Consider the following 21,035-nt stretch of genomic DNA (forward strand, 5'->3'; position numbering starts at 1 on the left):
TCTGTCGCCCGAGCTGGAGTGCAGTGGCCGGATCTCAGCTTACTGCAAGCTCCGCCTCCCGGGTTTACGCTGCCTCAGCCTCCGGAGTAGCTGGGACTACAGGCGCCCACCTAGTTTTTTTGTATTTTTTTAGTAGAGACGGGGTTTCACCGTGTTAGCCAGAATGGTCTCGATCTCCTGACCTCGTGATCCGCCCGTCTCGGCCTCCCAAAGTGCTGGGATTACAGGCTTGAGCCACCGCGCCCGGCCACAAATTGATTTCTAACTGTTCCCACTACTATGGTAAAAAAACAAATTTTCTCATAAGGGACAACCCATAGATTGTCCTAATTTAGCCAAATGTAGAATTTCAGATATAGAAATAAAGAAGAGGAATGCACACACACACACATACACACACACGCACACACACACCCCTTCTCCAACACCGCTTCTGTATCCATATAAAATGTTTCTGAATGCCAAAGGGAAAAATAAACTGATTCTCTGATAAAAGCAGATAGAAGTTTGAATAAAATGAAGAGACAACAAGTTCAAAATAGATGTAACTGCTACATAACTTCTCCAGCTTTATAAAATGCTCACCGTTGGCCGAGACAGGCGGATCACGAGGTGAGGAGATTGAGACCATCCTGGCTAACACGGTGAAACTCCGTCTCTACTAAAAAATACAAAAAACTAGCCGGGCGACGTGGCGGGGCGCCTGTAGTCCCAGCTACTCGGGAGGCTGAGGCAGGAGAATGGCGGGAACCCGGGAGGCGGAGCTTGCAGTGAGCTGAGATCCGGCCACTGCACTCCAGACTCCGTCTCAAAAAAAAAATGCTCACCGTTTTTGTGTCTTTTTCCTACACTTAGCTGTTTTTCTTCATAGGTATAGAAAAAAGTTTCTGACTTAGCAAGATTCCATTTATTTTATTCTTTTATGTGATTTTTTTAAGACGGAGTCTCACTCTGTCACCCAGGTTGGAATGCAGACGCGCCATCTCGGCTCACTGCAACCTCTGTTCCCCAGGCTCATGCGATTCTCCTATTTCAGTCTCCAGAGTAGCTGAGGCCACAGACGCACACCACCATGCCCAGCTGTTTTTCTATTTTTCATAGAAACAGGGTTTCACCATGTCAGCCAGGCTGGCCTCGAACTCCTGAGCTAAAGTGATCTGCCCGCTGTGGCCTCCCAAAGTGCTGGGATTATAGGCATGAGCCACCATGCCTGACCACTGCAAGATTCCATTTAAAATTTTTTTTTAAAAAAAAAGGGCAGGGGGGCGGCTCATGTAGCAAAAATGCTTAAAGTCTTCTGACTTAATCTATAAAAGAGCTGCAGTTTCCTCCCACCAAAGCCAAAGCTCAAAATCACCTTCAAAGGTTGAAAGGGAGTGGTATAATAATTACTACTGAGTATATACTGTGTGCATATATCTAAGCAATTTTCACATATTAGCTCATTTAATCTTAACATCAAGTTTATGAAATAAGATCAATTATTAACTCCAATTTATAGATTAAGTACATACAGCTTCAGTAAATTGCCTGTAAAGGTAACACAAAAATGAATAATTCAAGTTAAGTCAGTCCTACTTCTGAATAGTCCTCATTCTTAACCACTAACAAGAATAACAAGAATAATCAATAGTACTACTATTAATCATTATTGACAGCACTAAGTGTCTACTTACTAGACACTGCGTTACATTTTTTTCTCATTTAATCTTCATTTTCTCTTTATGGACTAAGGGTTAGTACTCCCATTATACAGATTTGGAGAGGTTAACTAAACCTCTGAGAGGTAAACTAAGCCTGGAAATGGGAGGGCATAAGTCTAAGCTCTGCCTTTAAACCACTGTCTTGCAGTATTTTATGCGGGTATGAGGAGTGCCATATTCTGTAGTCAACTTGGAGTTATAAGAAAATCAAGAGATTCTGGGTAAAGTTCAAATTGGCTAAGAGCTAATCAATCAATGGACTCAGTGTAAACTAATCAGAGGGAAGAAAAGCTGAAGCAGAGATATAAATTAAGAAATGTTATAGTTGAGAAAAATTTAGTACCACTCAGATACAAGCAAGACCGTTTTCCAGTCATGTCCCACTTTATGCTCCAAGAGGACCTGACCACCAGAAGCTGGTGGCCCCTCTTTTTGATCATGTTTTGTTTATCTAGGACTTCAGAATTTCTGGCCCAAATGGTCTAGGGCCCTGGATCCTGGGAAACTCCCCAGAATCAGCTGCACCATTAGTGTATATAGCCGAAGGCTGGCAGGGGCAGTGGCTTAAGTGATATCGGTGGAGCTTGGATACGCAGACTTGGGTATCTGTTTTTGTGTGAAAAGGAGATGGAAATGGAAAGATAAAGATGGAAGGCCATGGGCTAGGAGCTGGGGGCTGAAAGATGGCTTTCCCTACATCACCAGGTTTCAATACAGAATTATGATTCACCAAGAATGCTAAATTTGAGTCTGGCATTCCAGGATAATATAAAGTTATATTTGTCAACAAAGATGGATCATATTTTATGTATACTTTATGTAAACATTTGTGGGTATGATTTGTAACTTCTAAAGACCTATGTCCTCTAGGTTGGGTGCGGAGGTTCATGCCAGTAATTCCAGCACTTTGAGAGACCGAGGCAGGCAGGTCACTTGAGGTCAGGAGTTCAAGACCTGCCTGGCTAACATGGTGAAATCCCAACTCTACTAAACATACAAAAATTAGCTGGATATGGTGGCACATGCCTGTAATCCCAGCTACTTGGGAGACTCAGGCAACAGAATCATTTGAACCCAGGAGGCAGAGGTTGTGGTGAGCAAGATTGTGCCATTGCACTGGAGCCTGGGTGACGGAGCAAGACTTTGTCTCAAAAGAATAAATAAATATGTAAATAAGTAAATACCTATGTCTTCTAGACTTACATTTGCACTCTTTCCCCGAGTCCTACAAATGTGAAGGGCAAGCCTGGCCCAGGTCATTTCTTAACCTTTTTTCTCCTACACGAAGCAAAAATGCTGCTATGAGCACACTCTAGGTGTTCAGTTGATATTGCTAAACAAACTTACCGTGTGGCTCCACGGAGGATACTTGCAAGAGAGTCTCGTCAAATCACAGGTAACGATGACTTCCTATAATCCCACTCCTCAGCCTCTGCTAAGGACAAGAGAAAAAAATCATCTGGTGTTGTGTAGGAGTTGCCATTTACATGACACGTCAGTGTTTCCTTCATTGGAAACAGATGTTTCATCGATTCATTTCAATGTTCATTAGCTTGACACATAAGATTATGGTGTGCTGTCTACATGATGCCAGAACAACCAGATGATTTAATCAAATTCAGCCCAACAAGCAGACAATTTACTTTGAAAGAGAAATTAGTTAATTTTGTTTGCTTGTTTGTTTTATTATTTTAGACTATCATTCTATTAAATTAATAAGCAAATCAGTCATCTTTAACCCCGTTCTCTCCATGTCAGCCAATGCAAATCATGTAGCAATGAAAGAAAAAAGAAATCCAGGTAAAAACTTGGGTTATTAGTCAGTCAATGTTGATTCCCGTACTTATCTTCATCAAGTATGTGAGGAGATATTCCATATTGCTAAGACATCTGTGTAGGGATACCACATAGCATGGACCAGAAAGCCAAAGCAAATGGATGCACAAAATGCATCGAATAGACACACATTCTAGGAAGGAGCCTTTAATGGAGGTAGCTAGACTCATTAGGCATAATGACTGTGCTCGCCTCTCATTCTGACATGCGTACTCTCACAAAATCCAAAATGCCTCCATGTCATATTCCTACAAACTTCCAGCATTCCTTCTCTTGTAAAATATAGGGAAAGGTTAATAAAGGCAATCTTATAATAATTACGTGAGCCATCATCTGCTGTCCAGCGACATATTGCCTCAACCCACTTCCTGTTTGTAGGGAAGAGGCAGGGTGTCACGTTGCAGGAGACATATAAACAGGCTCTGAGACTCAGGATCAGTTGCTTAGATACTGTATAAGATTCACATCACCGACAACCACACAGCAGCATATTAATAAATTGAGCATCTAATTGAAACCCATGTGTGAATCTACCTGACTCATTTTCTGTGGGTGGCTGCCAGAAGCAGTACAGAGCGACGGGAAGTCATCAAAGTGCTGACCCCAGCGGGCACAGCAGAAAGTGCCGCCTGATTTGGGGAAGGCAAGTTGGGGAAGTAAGGTGCCTCCATTTAAAGATAGAAACTCCCATTCTGGCCATGGGGAACAAGTTATTTTCCAAGCCAGCCTTCAAGCCACTTGGATCAAAGTAGAAATTTGAAGGCCGGATAAAAGGAGTGAATTTTTCCAAGCATTTCCCTTTCCCAAGCAGCATCATCTCCCAGGGCTGCTTTGTTAGCACACAGTAGATCACAGCTTGTGGTAGGTAAGACAGTAGCCCAAGCTAAACGATTTCATTAGGCACATGCTGACTTAGCCCAGATTGTTCCCTTCGGGTCCTGGATACTACATGGAATTGCATAATCTTCCATCATAATTACTGGAAGCATCAGAAGCAGCTGCTGCCTCCTCCCCATTGCTTGAGCCAGACAGCAAAGAGCCTGAAGGTCCCATCCTCTGATAATGATTCGCTTCATTTCAGTGTGCAGGTCTGTGAATTTCAGGGCCTGAGCCAGGAGCCATTACCTGCCCTCTTGCTGCTAAACATGGTGGCAAAAGTTCTATCTACAATAGAGCATAGGAATAGTACTACTGCCAGATATAACAGGCTTATGAGCACTAACCTTCACCAGGTATGAGTTATAGACTACTACTGTTAATATTAGCCATTAGTTATTTATCACCACTATGTGCTAGGCATCACGCTAAGCACTCTATATAGGTAGTTTCACTTCATCCTCTAAGGCATCCCTGAGATTAAAAACATGCCATCATCTGCCTGGGATGAAGGGAAGGTAAAATAGACCCTCTTCTCTGCACAAAGTCTGTGAAAATAAGAAGGAGAGGGAAGACATGGCATCACGATTCAGAAATTGTAAATCGAAGGAGGATAACTACTGACAACTGAAACTAGGCCGCATAAAACTTAAAAACTAGGCCTCATAAAAAAAGAACTTAAAAAATTAACACCAGGTGGCTCTGGATAGGGTCCCACCCTGCCTCGATAGGGTCCCACCCTGATAGGGTCGCACCCTGCCAATTCCGGGAAACAACTTCATGGGGTCCCACCCTGCCTCGAAGTTCCCAGAATCAGCAACTCTAAGAAAAAACCTCATAAGGTCCTGCTCTAACCAATTAAAACAAGACACCTTGCTCAGGCCATAGCTAGACCCAATTACCACGCGCCTAAAGCTTTGTTTAAATTTTGCGCCTTAAGCTGTGTTTAAACTTGTGTTTGCCTATATAAACAACCTGTAACAAGCACTCGGGGTCCCAAGGCCAACTTAGAGCTTGGGACCCTAGCGCGCTAGTAATAAATAACTCTCTGCTGTGAATCTCGTGTCGGTGATCCTTCGCGGCGACCCCTGCCCAGGAAGGAATCGACAGTTCGGTTCCAACACAACCTATAAACATTTGTGATCAACGTTTATCATGTGGTAGGCTCTGTACTAGATGTTGGAGACACAATGGAAGACAGTGACATGGGCTTTACACTGGAGAATTACAAAGGAGGTGATTTTTAAAGTGTGTGAGGAGAGAGGAGTAAGTGTTTGGTAGAGGAGTGAAGAGGATGAGGGGCCATCCAGGCACTGCTGCACCCCATCGGAGGTCTCACTATAGAGATGAGAATTTGTTCTGAGGGAATAGAGAAAGAGATTGATAAGGAAGGAAAGGAAAACTAAGAGAAGTCAGGTTTTATAAAGATGTGCTTTCCCAAGCCCACACTGGAAGAGAATCAAGAGCCCCTCACTCTTCAAAGACCTATTCCTACATGATTGCTATAGAATACAGAAACCGACTACTAAAAATGATTCTTAATGTTTCAGAGGACAAACGACAACTGGAGAATTGGTAAACAATATGTCACTTCTAATTTTTAAAATGCACATGCAAATACTTGTATGTATACACAAAAATTTACATAAATTCTCTGATGCCTATTCATGTTCTAAGATCTCTAAGATAGGGAATTGAGCAGAAACAAAAATGTCCTGTAAGCTTCTCTCAAAAACGTTGAGAACAGCCCAGTTACCTGAAAGTATGTAGACACATGAGAAAAGTCAGCAGCCCCAAAATTTTTAGTATGTGGGGGGCAATGATTGTATAGGGTAGATGAATTCAGGGGGTATTGGCCAGCACCCTTCAGGAAAAAAGGAGAGACTCAAAAATGACCTGCTGACCAAAGAGGAGAAAAGTTTTAGAACAGTCTGTAAAAGAAGTAGCCTGAAGAATGGTCAGAAAACAGTTCTTATTGGCAAAGGTAGGCCTATATGCCTCCAACCATGATGTGAGTTACTACAGAGACAAACAAGTAGGTCAGCTTTTGTTTACAAATACCCAAGGAAATGGTTAAATTGAAAAGCTCTTAATTATCCTCTCAGTGCTCTCCAGAGGGAATGGAGGAAGATCAGAAAGAACTGGAGTCCCAGAGCCTTGGGGCTTGAATTAGCTACATATGTCTCTAAAATGCAACCCCAATATTTTCCATTGTATGGTGTTGGCCAGGAGTAAACAAAAACAATGACAAAAGAATTTAGTCCTTCTGACAGCTAGAATGAGATGATTATCCCAATTATAATGATGGGAAACTAACCTACTCAAGGGTATATAGCTAGGAAATGACAGAGCTGGGCAAATCCAAGTCTCCATGTCTCCAGAACCTGTTTCATATTCACCACATTCTGTTCTCTCAGGCAAAGAAGTTTCCAAGCAGGTGAAAAATTACATGGAGAAGGTAGGATAATAATCTTACTCAGAAAATACCTGTTCTCCTTGTTCCTTGCTTCCTCTATGGAATAGACAGGCTGGGGGCATTTTCCTTGATCCAATCCTTCTCTATATTGCCACCAAGTTGCCTTCTGATAATACAAATCATGCCAGCATGCTACCTTCCCCAGACTATTTTCTTTGTCCCTACTGAATGTGGTTTTTTTTTTTCTTTACAAGGAACGTTTATCATCAATGCAGAAATTCAATTACTGTTTGGATTTATATATTCATTAGCTTGATGCATGGCACACACCATTCAGCGCTACACTCGTAATGAAATCACCATATCTGACAGAAGGAGACAGTTTACACGTTCAGGCTAGACATAAATTAAGCTGACTCAAGCCCAACACTCTTTCATTATTACCTCCAGCACGTTGTACTAATCATATGACCAATTCTTTATGTGTATGCAGTGATCAATAGTGACAACAAGTATTGTGGCTGCATGAGTTGAGGCTACAGCAAGAATGAGACTTCCTTCCTATTGAGCAAATGAAGCAGAAATGGCCTTGTCCTATATTAGGTGAAGAGGACCCTCAGAGGAAGGTGACAGCCTCTGGCCACTGAGGCTCTTGCAAAGTAATTTGTTTTATTTCCAAATAACAGGTTGACACAGTCATATTATCACAACTTAGGCCTAAAATAAAGAGAAGAATTCTGATTTTGTCTAAGTTGTTTTCATATTCATTCAGGGCCTTGTATACCCAACTTCCTTTGCATTTCTCAGGGCATATGGTGCATTCTTACATGACAGGACTGGCCTAAACAGACCTGGAAGTATAAGAAGTCATTATCAAGAGCCTGTAGTTAGGTTTCAGACCCAGCAGTCTGGGACAGACAGAGGCAGCGCCAACAGTCATTTTTGCAGATGTAGTCTATAAGGAGGTAGGGAAGAAACCTTAGAGTCAGATACACCTCGGTTCAAACATCCACTCCGCCACTTACTTGCTGTCAGACTTTGGGCAAGTCACTTAACTTTTCTGTCTTATGAACTGATAATAGTGCCTTGCCTGGATGAAGAGGGCAAAGATTAGAGACGGATGTGGAATAAGTCCTTAATCATTCATCATGGTGATGATGATTCCACACAAGCCAATACAGGAAGGTGACATAAATCTGAAGGCTAGGGGATAAGCCAGAAATGTGAGCCACAGACCACAAATCAATTAGTAAAAACAAAAACAAATAAACCAACCACAGTTCACAGAGAGGAAGGGAAGTCCGGATTATTTTATTCACTGCTCACAGGGTGGCTCCCACTGAAGAAGACTGGCTGCATCTGAAGCCACAGATGTTCTATCTCTCTCCCAAGATGTTATCAATGAGTCCTGACCACTCTGATTCCTGAAAGCTCACCCTGGTCCTAGTGGTAGCAGTATAGTCTTTCTTCTTTTCTTGAAAACAGAAGCTTGAATTTAGGAAGAGCAAAGAGGCACCATAAGAATATTTCTATTCTCAGAGAGTTCCTGCTAAGATTCTGAAGATTTTTTGTTTTGTTTTGTTTTGTTTTGTTTTTGAGCCGAGACACCAGGCTGGAGTGCAGTGGCGTGATCTCGGCTCACTGCAAGCTCCGCCTCCCAGGTTCAAGTGATTCTCCTGCCTCAGCCTCCCGAGTAGCTGGGATTACAGTCTAGCACCACCACACCCAGCTAATTTTTGTATTTTTAGTAGACACGGGGTTTCACCAAGTTGGCCAGGATGACCTCGTGATCCGCCTGCCTCGGCCTCCCAAAATGCTGGGATTACAGGCGTGAGGCACCGCTTCTGAAGCCAGCCTATTCTGAAGGTTTAACCATGGTTTTAAATGATGCCTTTCTACTTGGATTCAATATTTTCTAAAAAATCCTTTCTGGGTCAAAATCCTATCAATTATATTCCTATAACTAAGTCAAAAGTCTTCTTCTTCTTCCTGTTAAGATCTTGCACAAGACTTGATCATAGTATATCTTCTGTTACATGATAATCTTTATTTGTACTTCTGTTCATCCACAAGGCTAAATTCCTTGAGGGCAGAGATAGGATTTTTATTTTTCTAGGACTTAACCTGCTTCCTGGAATAAAATAGGTATTCAATAATGCAATTATTATTTCAAGAATGGATGCTATGAACCAATACACGGTGACATTGTAAATGTGGCAATTTAAATCCTAGTTTTCTTCTCAAGCTAAATCATCTTGGGAAAAGGGCAGCTCCAGACTAAAACTATTAGGGTGAGAATTGTTACTGACTTAGTCATTACTATCAAATAAAGCTCTAAGGATTAAAATTATGCTTGTAGGAAGATAAAAATTATTGTTTATATAAGCAGGGATTTATAATGTGTTTACAATGAAACAGTTCATATGAATTAGAAATATTCAATCTAGTCTTTCCTTCCAAGATGATTTTTTGCAGTTTTGTTTACTAGTTCAACTGATGAGTAATAACTCAATCTCTAACTCAACTCCATAGCTCCAATCTGCTGTGAGATTTCACACTGCATTCCTTTTTTTTTTTTTTTTTTTTTTTTTTTGAGACAGAGTCTAGCTCTGTGGCCCAGGCTGGAGTGCAGTGGCGCGATCTCGGCTCACTGCAAGCTCCGCCTACCGGGTTCACGTCATTCTCCTGCCTCAGCCCCCGAGTAGCTGGGACTACAGGCGCCACCACCATGCCCGGCTAATTTTTTGCATTTTTAGTAGAGACGGGGTTTCACCGTGTTAGCCAGGATGGTCTCGATCTCCTGACCTCGTGATCCGCCCGCCTCGGCCTCCCAAAGTGCTGGGATTACAGGCTTGAGCCACCGTGCATGGCCACACTGCATTCTTAACCAAAGCTAATCACCTTGCAACTATATATCAATCAACCATAAGGTTAATTATTATTAATAATAATAACTATCACTTACTAGGTAAATATTACATGTACATCCATAACTCAACATGAATTATCTCATTTGTTCTTCAAAATTCCCCTCTAAAAGAAAAGTACTGACAGCCACATTTCCTAGATAAAGAAACTGAAACACAAAGAAGTTATTTCATTTGTCCCACAGACAACAGCATGAGGATGATGCAGCCCAAGTCATCTGCTATAAATGGGTCTGAGAAGAAGGATTTAAAGGGCATGAACAACAATGGCTGGTGACCACCTTATTTATTTTGTAGAAACTCCCTCAGCTGCATTATTTGATATTATTTCATCATTATGCTCTATCTTGGGATTTGCATATTCTATCAGAAACAACTATCAGAAGCAAAGAAATGATGTGTTTTAGTAGAAAGCATTGGCACATTAATTCGTTATCATCTATGAACCTATCAACTATAAGGAACTAAATTTCAAAATTTCCAAAATTCCAAGGAAGGTCACAAGAGAAATAAACCAGAGAGAAATATAGTATAGAAATGCACAAATCCCCAGATCTTTCTGTGGAGGCAGGACTATTTAGACAATGGATGTACTTGAAATGGGAAGAAAATTATACTTTATATCTAGCCCATCTATTTGTATATTTATGAGCTTCATTATATCTGAGTTTGTACCAGTTGAAGTTCCAAAATGTTAAAGTGATCATCTTTGCTACCAAGCAGTATGTTCTTGCTAAGAGGTGTGGTGTGTGGGCCTGATTGAAGGAATCCTACATTTTCACAGGAAAGTGACACTGTTGGCCCACAGTAAATCTCTGCTGAACTTTGTTTGCTTGGTTGTAAAAAGGACTTTTGTTTGATCTATCAACACTCTTAAAACAGTTCTTCAGGTACTGCATGGTACCTACAACTAGGTGAATAAATTGGAGCTAATGGGATCCAACCTGTAAACATGGTTTAATTCACCCAAGCTCTGATGATCCAGTTTTAAAAGTGATAAATGTTATAGAGTGAAAGAAGGAACAGAGATAAATCTAATCAGCTGCATAGAAAAAGAAGTGTATTATTATAACTTTTATCCTAACTTACCCTTATTTTTTATTGTTTTCAAATTTTCATCATCAACTTGAAGAAAGCAGTAGAGAAAATGATCTGGAGAATCTCTAAATTCTGTTCCCAATTTAAGAGCCTATGTCCAGGTTTAACCTATTTCAGAGTAGAAATCACTCGGAGCACATATTTCTTATTCTTTCTCGAGAAGAGCTTAAAACCACATTGACAATTGGTACCTCATTTTCTGACTCCCTGACCTTGTAGACCCTGTTCCCTGCCTTCCTGATATTTTCCTCCAACATTAGACAATTCCTTAAGTCTCATTTGCTTTCTGTGATCTCTTATCCACTGACAAAGACAGGATATAGGGAAATTAGAACCTTGAACAAGTGAGTAAAAATGATGCAGATGCCTGATGTCAAAGTCAGCCCAGGAGGTAATCAATCAGGTGTGTAATATTAAAGTCAGTAGTTGGGTATCTAAAGGGTGGATGTCAAAAGTTCTGTGGAATGCATAACTTTTGGAAGGCTAAACCAGAGCAAATGAAGCACAGAAAATGGTGACTGAAGGTGGAGATTTTGGCAATACAAAAAATTTGGCAAACGAGGTATAATTAATAACAATAATAACAGGAACATATACCATTTATTAAGTGCCTATTAAGTGTCAGACACTGTTAGGCATTTTAAATAGTTAAATGATTTAATACCTTCATTAGCTCTATGAGAGAATTATTATTCTAACTTTAAAAAGGAAAGTGAAACGAGATAGATAAAGAAATTTTTCAAGGTTATGCAGGTCTTAAATGAGAAGGAGAGAAATCAAAACCATTTCTGTCATACTCAAAGGCCCATTTTTCTTAATAACATACACAATTCCTTTCTTCTTTTTCCTACCTCTAAGTGTAATGTGTCTCCTTTTAAAGATATATCAAGAGGATTTTTCAGTGTTACTTCATCTTAAAGGTTTAATCCCCTTCAGCTTAGCTGGACTGTTGGTCCAGCTCCCTCAAAACTAGCCCTGACTCATTGGCAACTGTTTTATTTTTGTTGTTGTTGTTTTGCTTTTAGTTCTTTGTTTGGAGGCTAACCCCAAATCCATACTCACATGAGCCAGTGTCACTTGCTCAGAGCAATGGATTATTCCCATTTCCCATTTTCTGGCTCTCTTCAGAATCTCTTTAGTGTGTTAATTCTGGACCAGTTGTTCATTATGACAATATGTAAAGATCTCAGCATCTGCCAGCTGTCTGCCAGATGGTTGAAATCTAGTAAATGGCCACTGCCCTATGGACTACAGAGGAGTGGCCAAATATCCCCCTGCTTAATTCAGAAGCTCCCGAAGAATTTCACATGGTACAAGCCTGAGATTCAGCTGATCTCTAGGTGATGCAGACATCTTAATAAGAATAATAATATATAATAGCAATAATGTAAAACATTTACCAAGCGCTCCAAGTGTATACCTTGTGCTCAGCACCGCTCCAATCATTTTAAATGTTCATCATTTAATGTTCACAACAACTGTAGGAGCAGGAATTATTATTTGCCCCATTTTACAAGTGAATACTCTAAAGCACAGAGAAATTAAGTTACCCAAGTCCACACAGCTGGAATATAATAGAGCAGGGAATTTGAGTCTTGACAATCTGATTTCAGAGTTCCTTACTGTTACCTGCACCATGTTCTGGTTTGGAAGATGGGTTTTATTTGCTACCATTTATTTGTACCATGAAAAGGAGCCAATACCCAAAGCATCAAGAAAAGCAAAAAGGCCTCTTGTATAAGCCTTGTTTGTTCATGGTGAAAAGGAAAATAATAGTAATAACTAGATCGTATTGAGTTCCTCATCTGTGTCATTTATGGTACATCTTGTCACGTAATCTTACAGTAATCCTGTGAGATACGTCTTAATATTAACTCCAATTAAAAGAGGAGGAAACTCAGGTGTCAAGACAGGTATGTTGCCTAAGAACATAGTTGGTAAAAGACAAAGACTGTATCACATATCTACTGCCACAGTAATTCTGCATTACAAGTCACACTAAAACCACTAAAACTTACTAGCTTAAAACAACTACCATCTATTTAGATCGCAATAGTCAGATTACTACTTTGGCTTGGTTTGGTTGGGCAATTCCTCTTTTCTTCCTAGGAGTCCTTGTGCATCTGAGGTTAGCTGGGGGTCCAGTATGCAGTTTTGTTGATCTTCACTGGGCTGTCTCACTTCTGGGGCTCAACTAGAACAAGTGAGCTGAATCAGCTCTGTTTTTTCCATGGCAGACACTGGATCCCTAGAGAGTGTTTAGATATAAGCAAAACTTCTTGAGGGCTCTTCTTAGAATTGGCACACCATGGCTTTGCCACTTTCTGTGAGTCAAAGCAAGTCATAATGCCAGCTCAGATTTGAGGGTTGAAAATAGATGGGAAGAGCTGCAAAATCATACTGTAAAGGGTACATTTCCACAAAGGCATGGATAATTGTGGCCATTTTTGTAGTCAGCTACCACAAAAACAGAATCAATTTCTGACTAACTCCAGAGTCCTTATCGCTATGAAAAACATATATCTCCAATACAAAATTCAAGTTTGCATGCCCTTAAATAGTACATTCAGGAAGTACATTTATATATCCATTCCCTCAACATTTTTAAATATTTCACTCCACTTTCTTCTTTCTTTCTTGATTTCTGAGAATTTGGATATGATTCTTGTTTTGCTTCTCTATAAAGTAAGGTATTTTTTCCTCTGGCTTCATTCAGGATTTTTTTTTCTCTTTCATTTTCTGCAGCTTGAATATGATATCCCTAGATGTAGCTTCTTTGATGTTTATCCTGCTTGGTGTTCTCTGAGCTTCCTGGATCTGCAGTTTGATGTCTGACATTAATTTGGGAAAATTCTTAGTCATTATTGCTTAAAATATTTCTCTTTTCTTTCTTCTCATTCTTATTCCTATTATAAGTATGTTATGCCTTCTGTAGTTGTCCCTCAGTTCTTGGATATCCTGTTCTTTTTTTATAGTCATTTTTCTTCTTGATTTTCAGTCTGCAAAGTTTCCATTAACACATCTTCACGCTGAGAGATTCTTTTCTAAGCCATGTCCAATCCACTAATGAGCCCATCAAAGATCATCATTACAGTGTTTTTTATCTCTAGCATTTCTTTTTTATTCTTTCTTAGAATTTCCATCTATCTACTGACATGACCCATCTGTTCTTTTTTTAATTTGACACATAGTCATTATAGAGAGTTATGGGGTACATAGTGACATTTCTATACATATAACATATAGTAGTCAAATCAGGGTAATTAGCATATCTATTACATCAAATATTTTCCATGTTTTTTTGTTTTGGGAACATTCAAAATCTTCTTTACTAGCTATTCAAAAGTATATAACAAACTAGTGTTAACTATAGTCACTCTACAGTGCTAGAGAACACTAGAAGTTACTCCTCCTATCGAGCTGTAATTTTGCATTCTTTAATCGCTCCCTATCCTACCTTCCCTTACCTCCCCAGCTTCTAGTAACCACTATTCTACTCTCTACTTCCATGAGATAAACTATTTTTTAGCTTCCACATATGAGTGAGAACACGTTTTTCACTTAACACAATATCCTCCAGTAACACAACATCCAAATGACAGGATTTCATTCTTTTTTATGGCTGAGTAGTATTTCATTATATATCACATTTTTTTATTTTTTAGAAATGGGGTCTCATTCTGTCACCCAGGCTGGAATGCAATAGCATAATCATAGCTCACTGCAGCTTCAAACACCTGGGCTTGTGCTATTCTCCCACGTCAGAGTCCAGAATAGCTGGGACTACAGAGGTGCACGACCATGCCCAGCTAATACCACATTTTCTTTATTCATTCATCTGTTGATGGACACTTAGGTTGATTCCATTTCTTGGCTATTATGAAAAGTGCTGTAATAAACATGGGGATATAGATATATCTTCAATATCTTCATTTTCTTTCCTTTGGATATATATACACACACATACAGTAGTGGGGTGCTGAATCATATGGTAGTTCTAGTTGTAGTTTTTTGAGAAATGTAGTTCTAGTTGTAGTTTTTTGAGAAACCTCCATACTGTTTTCCATAGTGGTTGTACTAGTTCACATTCATATCAATAGTATAAGAGTTCCTTTTACTCTGCATCTGCATCCTAATCAGCATTTGTTATTTTTTTCTTTTTGATAGTAGCCATTGTAACTGGTGTGAGATGATATCTCATTGTTGTTTTGTTACCCTTCTGTTCTTTCATATTGTCCACATTTTTCATTAGAGTCCTCAGCATATTAATCACAGTTGTTTCCCAGTTTGATAATTCGAACATCCCTGTGCTATTATGAGTGTGGTTCTGATACTTGCCCTGTCTCTTCAAACTGTGTATTTTGCCTTTTAGTATGCCTTGTAATTTTTTGTTGAAAGCTGGATATGAGAGACTGTGTAAAAAGAAGTCCAGTAAATAGTCCAAGGCCTTTAGTGATGTGGTGGTAAGATGTATGTGGTTGGGAAATATTCCACAGTTCTGTGATTAGACATCAGTCTGTTAGTAAGTATGTGCCTTTGGGCTGCGAACTTCATAAGTGTTCTCTAATTCCACTGACACTGCCTGTTTAGGTAGGGTAAGATAGCTACAGGGGTCTGGGATTAAGTATTTTTCTCCCCCACCCAGTTCAGTTAGGCTTTAATGAAATCTTAATAGGTTAGATTTCTAGTTAAATACCTTTTCTTGAGGACAGCCTTTGTTAAGAACAGAAAGCTGTAGTGTTCAGACAGCCACCTGAGAAACACAAAGCCACAATGAGACTGGAGACAGCCTCCAAAACCACCATACTAACTGATCTAAGAGTTTAAATATGGTTAAACCCTCCAGTATTCCTATGGCTTTGGCTACCTCAACTTGGACCATCCACTGCTTGGGCATCACTGAGGAGGATTTCCTCAGCCTTGATTAAAATGAAAAGTAAGGTAGAAAGACAATTTTCTTTGATTTATTTCCATTTTACTCTTTAATATTATTACTTGTGGTTTTAATGAAGGAAGAATTTTTCAAAAGACAAGTAAGGCTATGAGAAAACAACCTCTTGAAACTCAAATAATAAAAAAAGTAACCAATGGAGGAGATGCAAAACTCAACTAGCCAAGAAAATAGTTTATTTTACATCTAAGTCTGCTTTTTTCTTAAGTTTGTGCAAAGCCTACTTTAGCTGACAAATATCTTCATTCAAGGAAAGGAGCATTTGTTTCAGGTAATGTTCTTATTCCTGGAGGGAAAAGAAAGGTAAATTCTGAAGTGAAGGATATCCTGGGGAAATAGTTTGGCAAATGATATGACATTTTCCTGTTCTTGTGTAATATCATAGAGGAATAAATATGGGTGACATGGAACCAAGTAAAATGATAAGTAAGGTAGAATAATAGGTTGTGAAATCAAAATAGTTCCTCAGAGATCAGCTGGTCCAACTTTCTTATTTTCCTGATGAGATCTGAGACCTGGAGAAGTACATTTTATTGTCCAATGTAACCCAGATGGTTAGTAGCAGAATTGAAGCTGGAGCCAAAACTTAAAAATCCCTATTTAGCATCCTTCCTAATCAATTTTACTAGACTCAAACATTTTTTCACCAAAGTCCGCCTCTATCTGTCTATGAACTTATATCTCTTCTGCTAAGCTACCATAGATGGGCTAAATTCTACCCTCTAACAGAAAAATGATATGTAAAGTACATGGGTGTTACCTAAGGAGGTACGTGAGAGAATTCAGGGTATGTGAACTCCAGTGGAAAAATATGTCCCTCTTATCTTCACTAACTTATAAGTGAGACTGAGCATTTACACCAATTACAAATGGAGGCAACAAACCACACTTGTATTAGTAGTTCCTGTGGTTTGTCACTATATAAAACAGATATTTTATATCCTCTACAATTTGCATACATTTTGAAACATCATTTCTGTTCATAATAATTTTGAAATTACATACTTATCAGACATGCTCCCATTAATGTCTTCATAAAAAGGCACATATATTGCTATTTCATTTTTTAAAATATTTGGTCATTGGTTTCCTTAGTGACTGTATATAATTTGTTTTATGTCAGACTTTGAATAGGCAATGGTATCCTATGATACAGGATACCTAAGAACACTTCTGGGTCTAGTTACCCCTCTGCTTTAGAAGGGGCCCAGGAGCTCCAGGAGCCAGAGAGAACACCTTAAAATATATCCACAACTGGGGAATAGACAAAGGTGTGGTCCCCTGAGAAGAAATCTCTATGAAGAATTAAGAAGTCTGCTTGAATTAGCTAGATTCAGCAACAAGGTATGAATATTAGGGTTGAAGGTAGGACTTATGAATTCAAATCAAGACTGTGCTTGTGAACTCTTCCTGTGTAGTCCTCTCTGCCAGCCCTCTCCTCTCCTCTTAACCTGGGAGACAATGCAACAGTAAAATTGCTAAATCCCTGGGCCACAAGTAGCTCTTCTGTGAGATGCCAGCACAAAAGAGCTCGGTCTAAGAGGAAAAAGTTAAGGGTTTCCCTACAGTAAAGAGGGCGATAGCAGCAATATGAACTAAAACCTTGAAACAACTCAGAGATGAGTAATTCTAAAGAGAATAGAAATTTAAAGAGAGTGTGGACCCTGGACCATAATTAGCTGAACACCAATTAACAATTCAGCAGAAAGGAATCAGCACGATAAAAAAAATCACAACAGATACAATGTGTCACACAATGAAAAGTTAGTAATACAAACGTTGGTCCCAGTCTAGGTTTGAATTGATTCAGCCCCTTCCAAGATGTGTGATCCTAGGCAAGTTACTTCACTTTCCCATGCCTCAATCTTCCTGTCTGTTAATTACAAACAATAACTATGACTACTTCATAGGGTTTTGGGAGGATGAAATGAATTAATTTGAAAATGTGTACGTGATAGTGCCAGGTACATTGCAAGCATTCAATAAATGTTTGATATTAGTTGCAGCAATCACTCTGAATTTACACATAGGAACACTATGTTCTCCGACCTATTGTGGAATTATGTTGAAAGGCATAAACTGCTATTGGCATTAGTAGCATGTTCAGGTTACATATTTAAGACCCCTTAGACTCCTTAGAGATATTTAAGGGATGTATTTCCTAGAAATAATTTGACCTCCTACTAATCAATTTGACATGGCCTCGAGGCAGCAAATTTGAGGTTATTTGAAAGGTAGAGCAAGAAATATAATAGTTTATCCTTCAGAATGATTTGGTTATTTTTGAAACTCTACAATCAAGAATAATGGCACTTATGAATTGTCAATTAAACTTTTTTAAATTAAAATTAATTTTAAAAGTAATTTTTAAATTAAATAATAAAACAATAATGATACTTATTTGGACAATAAGAATATTTAGCAAGTTTCTGAATTACCTTCCATTTTAAAGGGTGGATTTTAGGGCCAGGTGAGGTGGCTCATGCCTGTAATCCCAGCATTTTGGGAGGCCAAGGCAGGTGGATCCCTGGAGTTCAGGAGTTCGACACCAGCCTAACCAATACAGTGAAACCCCATCTCTACTAAAAATACAAAAATTAGCCAGGTATGGTGGCACATGCCTGTAATCCCAGCTACTTGGGAGGCTGAGATAGGAGAATCGCTTGAACCTGGGAGGTGGGAGGTGGCAGTGAGCCGAGATCGCACCATTGCACTCCAGCCTGAGCAACAAAAGCAAAATCCCGTCAAAACAAAAAAAGAGTGGATTTCAGTATTACAAGTCATATATTATATCTTGACCACTCAGGCCTACAAGAAAACACCTAAGTCTGATATGGTTTGGCTGTGTCCCCACCTAAATTTCATCTTAAATTGTCGTTCCCAAAATCTTCAGATGTCATGAAAGGGACCTGAGGGAAGTAACTGGATAATGGCAGTGGTTTCTCCCATGCTGTTCTCACAATAATGAGTGAGTCTCACGAGATCTGATGGTTTTATAAGCATCTGGCATTTCCCTGCTTGTACTCACTCACTTCATCCTGCTGCCCTGTGAAAAAGGTGCCTGTTTTGCCTTCTGCCATGATTGTAAGTTTCCTGAGGCTTCCCTGGCAATGCAGAATCATGAGTCAATTTAAACCACTTTCCTTTAAAATTGCCCAGTCTCAGGTATTTCTTTATAGCAGTGTGAGAACGGACTAATACAGTAAGTTGATACCAGAAGTATTGGGCACTGCTGTAAAGATACCCAAAATGTAGAAGCAACTTTGGAACTGGGTAACAGGCAGAGTTTGGAACAGATAAAGATATGAACAATGAAGTCCAGATCTCCCAGGAAGATATGGGAAAAGTTTGGAATTTCCTAGAGACTTGTCGAATGGCTTTGATCAAGATGCTCATAGTGACATGGACAATGAAGTTCAGGCTGAGGTGGACTCAGATGGAGATAAGGAACTTCTTGGGAACTGGAATAATAGTGACTCTTGCTATGCTTTAGCAAAGAGACTGGCAGCATTTTGCTCCTGCCCTAGAGATTCATGGAACTTTGAGAGAGATGATTTAGGGTATCTGGCAGAAGAAATTTCTAAGTGGCAAAGTGTTCGAGAGGAGCAGAGCATAAAGGTTTGGAAAATTTGTAGCCTGATGATGCAGTAGAAAAGAAAAACCCATTTTCTAGGGAGAAATTCAAGCCAGCTGCAGAAATTTGCATAAGTAATGAGAAGACCAATGTTAATCACCAAGACAATGGGGAAAATGTCTCCAGGGATTGTCAGGGACCTTCACAGCAGCCCCTCCCATTACAGGCCCAGAGACCTAGGAGGGAAAAATTGTTTAGTGGGCCAGTCCCAGGGTCCCCCTGCTGCTCTGTGCAACCTCCAGACTTGGTGCCCTGTGTCCCAGCCACTGCTGCTCCAGCTCTAGCTGTGGCTAAAAGGGGCCAACATGCAGCTCAGGCCATTGCTTCAGAGGGTGCAAGCCCTAAGCCTTGGCAGCTTTCCTGTGGTGTTGGGCCTGCAGGTGGACAGAAGTTAAGAACTGAGGTTTAGGAACCTCTGCCTAGATTTCAGAGGATGCATGGAAATGCCCAGATATCCAGGCAGAAGTTTGCTGCAGGAGCAGAGCCCTAATGAAAACTTCTGCTAAGGCAGTGCAGAAGGTAAATGTGGGGTCAGGGTCCCCACACAGTACCCCCACTGGGGCACTGCCTAGTGGAGCTGTGAGAAGAAGGCCACCATCCTCTAGACCCCAAAATGGTAGATCCACCAATAGCTTGTACTGTGCACCTGGAAAAGCTGCAGACACTAAATGTCAGCCAGTGAAAGCAGCCAGGAAAGGAGCTGTATCCTGCAAACCCACAGGGGTGGAGCTGCCCAAGGCCATGGGAGCCCACCTCTTGCATCAGTGTGACCTGGATGTGTGACATGGAGTCAAAGGAGGTCATTTCAAAGCTTTAAGATTTGACCACTCTATTGGATTTCAGACTTGTATGCAGCCTGTAGCCCCTTTGTTTTGGCCAATTTCTCTGATTTAGAATTAGTGTATTTACCCAATGCTTGTACCCCCATTGTATCCAGAAAGTAACTTGCTTTTTATTTTTACAGACTCATAGGCAGAAGCGACTTGCCTTGTCTGAGATGAGACATTGGATGTGAACTTGAGGGTTAATGCTGGAATGAGTTAATACTTTCAGGGACTGCTGGGAAGGCATTATCGATTTTGAAATGTGAGGACATGAAATTTGGGAGGGGTCAGGAGTAGAATGATATGGTTTGTCTGTGTCCCCTTCCAAATCTCATGTTGAATTATACTTCCCATAATCCCTATGTGTCATGAGAGGCACCCAGTGGGAAGTCATTGGATCATGGCAGTGGTTTCTCCCATACTGTTTTTGTGATAATGAGTGAACCTCATGAGACTGATGGTTTTATAAGCATCTGGCATTTCCCCTGCTTGCACTCATTCACTCCATCCTGCTGTCTTGTGAAGAAGGTGCCTGCTATGCCTTCTGCCATGATTGTAAGTATCCTAAGGCTCCCCAAGCAATGTGCACACACACACACACACACACACATACACAATTGTATCTCAATAAACCTTATATCACACGCTTCCTTAATTGCATTTCTGATTTTTGATAATCCAATGTATTAAAATATCTTAATGTTCCTCATAAGTCTGGTGGTCTGGGAGAATTAAACATATATTTATTATACTACTTTTGTTTGCATGGA

The sequence above is a fragment of the Macaca nemestrina genome, chromosome 12 (assembly GCF_043159975.1).
Source record: "Macaca nemestrina isolate mMacNem1 chromosome 12, mMacNem.hap1, whole genome shotgun sequence".
Lineage (NCBI taxonomy): Eukaryota > Metazoa > Chordata > Mammalia > Primates > Cercopithecidae > Macaca > Macaca nemestrina.